The 5,329-nt window shown below is 34.1% G+C and overlaps 2 long non-coding RNA genes across 5 annotated transcripts; both read right to left on the reverse strand.

The window, feature by feature from the left end:
- Positions 1-485: 485 nt before the first annotated feature.
- LOC123911466 lies at positions 486-1,521 on the reverse strand. 3 transcript variants are annotated; one of them, XR_006810534.1, is made up of 5 exons: positions 1,411-1,521; positions 1,054-1,136; positions 779-821; positions 625-668; positions 486-527 (listed from the first exon to the last, which is right to left on the reverse strand). It is a non-coding gene; the product is annotated as an uncharacterized LOC123911466 (long non-coding RNA). The 3 variants fall into 3 exon arrangements; XR_006810535.1 differs by lacking the exon at positions 486-527 and having other exon boundaries at positions 627-668; positions 774-821; XR_006810536.1 differs by lacking the exons at positions 486-527; positions 779-821 and having other exon boundaries at positions 641-668.
- Positions 1,522-1,553: 32 nt separating this feature from the next.
- Positions 1,554-3,699, reverse strand: LOC123911465. Of its 2 annotated transcripts, XR_006810533.1 has the most exons (6): positions 3,314-3,699; positions 3,078-3,144; positions 2,807-2,888; positions 2,466-2,493; positions 2,232-2,395; positions 1,554-2,130 (listed from the first exon to the last, which is right to left on the reverse strand). It is a non-coding gene; the product is annotated as an uncharacterized LOC123911465 (long non-coding RNA). The 2 variants fall into 2 exon arrangements; XR_006810532.1 differs by having other exon boundaries at positions 2,232-2,493.
- Between the last annotated feature and the right edge of the window lie 1,630 nt (positions 3,700-5,329).

Raw genomic sequence — 5,329 nt, forward strand, 5'->3', positions numbered from 1 at the left:
AGACATACCAAATTAAACGAAAATGATTGTCATTCATATATATATATATATATATATATATATCAAAATAACATCGATCAACATAAAGTTGTCCTAATATTGTCAATCATTCACATTAATCAAACTAGCATCTTCAAAATGAAATAGACCATGCCACTTCAAAATGAAACTATCTTAAATGTATATTCCAATGTGAATCATTCACCTTGAATTGATACAAAATCTTCAAATGTACTAGTAACTTTAGGCAATAGTGAAAATAAGTAAGCAAAATGGGAGCTGCACGAGCTGTTGTATATATTTCTGGCATACTTGAGGATGTCAAAACACGAGCTGTTGTATTTATTGATGAAGTCATCCATGAAGTCCCCGGCCTACTAAAACCCCAATGATTTTCAGAATCAATATAATATTTAGCAGCATCCCCCGTCACATCTCCATCTCCAATCCAATATAGAGGATAGTTTTACCATTTTCCCTCACCTGTATATTGTTTCCACCACAATTAACATGCAAACAACTTGAATCTGCAATGATAGAAAAATGAAGTTAGAAAAATATATGAGACTTTGAAAAGTACTAGCAAAAATTTCCAGAGATAGAATAATATATACTTTTACTTACATCTAGGACAAGAGAGAGTTTCTGAACATGGAAGAACTCCTTGTCTGACAAGAATCAAGAAAGACAATGATATCATTAGTAGAACTTCAATTGTCAACATACTTTTACTCAAATAATTGAAAGGAAAACGAAATAAGACAAGATTTTACAATACATTGGTCCCTAATGAGCTCCGGAACAAGTTTAGGTTTAAATTCCTGATCAAGGTTAAAAAAGGTGGAAAATAATCAGTTTTACAATAACATCAAATCTTAGGAATAAATATTGCAAAAGACTGTGTTTTTACAGATAAAATAATTCTTATAAAGTTGTAATATGATGTCAATCATATACCATTCATATATAAGTATCAAATAAGAGTGTTAAAAATATGTGGTTCTTTAATATACTATAAAACAAGTCAATCATCATTGTTACATTCAAAATTACCATCAACGTCTATAAAATAAAAAAAACATCAGTATCAACTTCTATTTCTTCATCTTGTGCTTCCAAATCTTGAAATTATTCATCTACAAAATAAAATAAAAGTAATATGTTCAATAAATAATGTCTAAAAAGAGTGGACATTATAAGCACACTAATATTATTCCTTAAGCAAACCCCTCGCGCGCGCACGCACACACATTCTCCCAAATCATAATATTTCTCTAATCCACTCATCCCTTACATTTACATAACTGTACATTAAAAATACCACCTTTAACCCCAATTCAAATAAAAAGAACTTGTTCAAAATAGAATCGAACGGCCGAAGTAAACATACAAATAGCAAAGTAAACTGACCATATATGAGATTTCCATTGACTTGTTCTTTGTTTAACTCCTCTTTATTGTGAGCGTCTTCCTTGGTCCTCTTCTCAACGAGACGCAATCCAACATAATCATTGCATATAACATTCAGGTTGACAATAGTAGATAGTAGATATATATCATCAAAATCTGAAAAAATAAGCCAGCACCAACACTTCAGGTTGAAGTCACGACTGAGTGTTCGACATGTGTGGGAAATACAGACACACGGTGACACCCATATGTGTAATGTGCATGAACCAGAGTGAGAATGCAGAAACAACCAGAAACGCAGTGGCAAAATATGCAGAAGCACACAAACCAGAATATTATGCAGCAACAAGGACATACAATAGCAGAAAATAGATCACAATAGTGTAGTAAAGAAACAACAGCATAAACTAACATGAAAGAGATGAAAAAGACAAGCATAATACACAAAGAAATATAGTCATACTATAGCAGGACACACTATTATCACTACTATTTGGGAAATATTAAAATATTAAGTACAATACCTCTAATAATACAAATAATTAACAAGAAAATAGGCAACTCACAATGTCTTCCAGGAGTAATTTCGACAAGTTTCTGAATAAAAAAGGAGCACGATAAACTTGAATACCAGGAGAACCAACCAAAAATTACAAATTCAATGACCTCGCCAAGTGGAAGCTCCAATAGGCTGACTAGAAAATCAAGAAGCCTCAAAACCTGAAAATATAGGAGAAAGTTTCAAACTAGATAATATTTGGTCATGCATGCATCAATAGATAAATTAACTAAGCACAGTAAAGAGAAAATATTCAAAGTACCTTATTCTCATTGAATAAGTTCCATACTAATCTACAGGTGCAAAACTTGCTGGATAGCTTCTTGGTGATGTGTCTTCTAAGTTGTTATTGAGAGAAACATGCTCAATAAAAGTCAATTCTTCCATCCTGTAAATTGCAAATTCTGCATTTCTACTACCAAGAGTCTAACAACCTCAATTAGTAGCTTACCAGCAACACATATGATCACGATATCAACTTACTTAATTGCCTTACCAATAGATTCATGATCATTTATATCACCCTGCAGTGTCAAAATGATAAACATACTAATTAGAATATAAACAAAAGAAGAAAAAAGAATATTGAAGTTATAAAAATGATCATTATTCGGTGATACTTTAAAAGAATAACTACAGGTTATATACTACTATTTAAAGAATCAAATAAGATTCATTCATCAGGGTCTTGCATCAATGCAGTTCAATATCATGAACACACCAATTGAAATGTAAACATGCATTTGTATATATGGTTTACATCAAATCCTATCAATGCAACTGAACTCTCAACCCAAAGTAGACAAGGAATAGCGATGAAAAGGTAACCAGAGTTACCGCAACAAATTCCATTAGATTGAGAGAAGAAGCAATTTCATAGAGAATCCAAGCAACAACTCGAAGAATGGTGGATTACATTCTGTTATAGATGGAAAGACAATGAATGAGAGCTTGTTCAAAACCCTAATCAGCTGAAATTAAACTAAATTCAAACAAATCTAGTGTGATTAATTCAAAATAATTCATGAACAACAAATTCTAGATCTAGCAACATGTATATGAAATATGAGATTGAAAAATAACGAGACAGGAATTGAACGAAAATTACCTCAGTGGCGAGATATTCAAGGATGATGGCGAAAAAACAGGAGCATCGAAGCTGGCATATTTGCTGCCTTTAGAAAACGAGCGATAGAAAATTCAATGAACAGAAATCAAATAACCAAATCAATTGAGTTCAACTAAACCAAATAATAAGACAAATCAAAAGTTGTTAAACCTCAGTCCTAATAGTGAGCCTATTGAAGAAAAGACCAAGTGGAAAAGGAAGACTTTGAACAGTACCTGTCGAAATTGCGATTGAACTTCGAACTGAGGCGTTGTTGAAACTGCGATTGGGCTTCGAACTAAACCGCGATTCAATAAATAGAATCAGTGACCGAGTCATTGAAGCTTCATAAGAGGAATTAGGGATTGAAGTATCGTGACTGAGAGAGGAATTAGGGATTGATACTTTTTTTCGTTTTGCTTCCTGAGAGGGAGATTGAAACTTCGAGAGGGAGATTCAGTGAGAGTTTCGGGTGCGTTGGAATGAAACCAATCGAGAAGGGATCATTAGTGAGTTTAGGGTTCTTGGAGTTGATAATTTTGCACCAAAGGGATTTAGCGATTTGTTGTTTGTGATTTGGAGTAGGGATTTTGAGCTTCTCATATGAAAGGGGTTTGCTGATTTCTTCTTCAAAAAAAAAAAAGGGGTTTGCTGATTTCGTAGAATGGAAGAAAACGAGTTTCTATCTCTATGTAATTTAGATTTGTACTTTGGGAATACGATGATAATGTGAAATTTTTGCACACAAAGAAGAACAGTTTTATATTTTTTATTTAATAAATAATAAAAAATTATAGCAGAACAGTTTTTGTGGTTGCCAAAAAAGATTCAATAAAAAACCGTTATGGTTGTATCATAAGAGAGCGCTTTTTAGTCGTTGCATATTGTTTTTAAAGTTCAGTACCATATCGCTACGGTATAAGAAAACCGTTGCTTATGGTATTCTACAAGAACGCTTTTTTTGCTTCAAAAAAATTAGGGGTTGCCTTAGAGCTAAAATGTTGTAGTGAGAAGAAAGCACCATGCTTGGAGATGTCATTACTGTGGTAGAAAAGGGCACATAAGGCCTTACTGCTACAAGCTATATGGGTACCCTAACAGACGTCCTCAGCACAAACCTGTTTCCACAACTGCTCCTACTCAACAAGAATGGAAACCTAAAGGAGAAAATGAGAAGAAAAGTGATACAACTCAACCTGAAGAAGAGATTACTGCTCTGATTGCTCACACATCACTTAGAGCTTCATCAAGGGAAGACTGGTATTTCGATAGTGGCTGTTCAAGACACATGACCGGAATAAGTAAATTTCTTGTTGGAATAAAGTCTTATTCAGCTAGCTTTGTTACCTTTGGTGATGGTGCAAAAGGAGAAATTGTTGGGATAGGGGAGCTCAGAAGTAATAGCTTGCCTAAACTAAACAATGTACTGTTAGTAAGAGGATTGACTGCAAATTTGATAAGTATTAGTCAACTCTGCGACCAAGGAATGAAAGTAAACTTCACCAAATCTGAATGTCTGGTTACAAATAACAAAGGTGAGATTTTGATGAAAGGTGTCAGATCAAAAGACAACTGCTATCTATGGGTTCCCCAAGAAGAAGCAAATATGTCAACATGCTTAATCACTAAAGAAGATGAAGTAAAACTATGGCACCAAAAGCTTGGTCATCTTAATCTAAGAAGCATGAAGAAAGCAATATCTAAAGAAGCCATCAGAGGACTGCCAAATCTCAAAATTGAAGAAGGTAGCATATGTGGAGATTGTCAGATTGGAAAGCAAACCAAGATGCCACATCCAAAGCTGCAGCATCTTACCACTACCAGAATTCTTGAACTTCTACACATGGACTTGATGGGTCCTATGCAAACTGAAAGCTTGGGAGGAAAAAGGTACGCATATGTTGTTGTTGATGACTTTTCTAGATACACCTGGATAAATTTTATTAGAAAGAAATCAGAAACCTTTGATGTGTTCAAAGATCTATGTATTCAACTTCAAAGGGAGAAAAACAATGTGGTGTTAAGGATCAGAAGTGATCATGGTAAGGAGTTTGAGAACTCCAGTTTCTCTGACTTCTGTGCCTCTGAAGGCATCATACATGAATTCTCATCTCCCATTACACCACAACAAAATGGTGTAGTAGAAAGGAAAAATAGAACTATACAAGAGTCTGCAAGGGTAATGTTACATGCAAAGAAGCTTTCACATGGTTTTTGGGAAGAAGCTATGAATACTGCCTGCTATATTCATA

The sequence above is a fragment of the Trifolium pratense genome, linkage group LG2 (genome assembly GCF_020283565.1).
Source record: "Trifolium pratense cultivar HEN17-A07 linkage group LG2, ARS_RC_1.1, whole genome shotgun sequence".
Taxonomy (NCBI): Eukaryota; Viridiplantae; Streptophyta; class Magnoliopsida; order Fabales; family Fabaceae; genus Trifolium; species Trifolium pratense.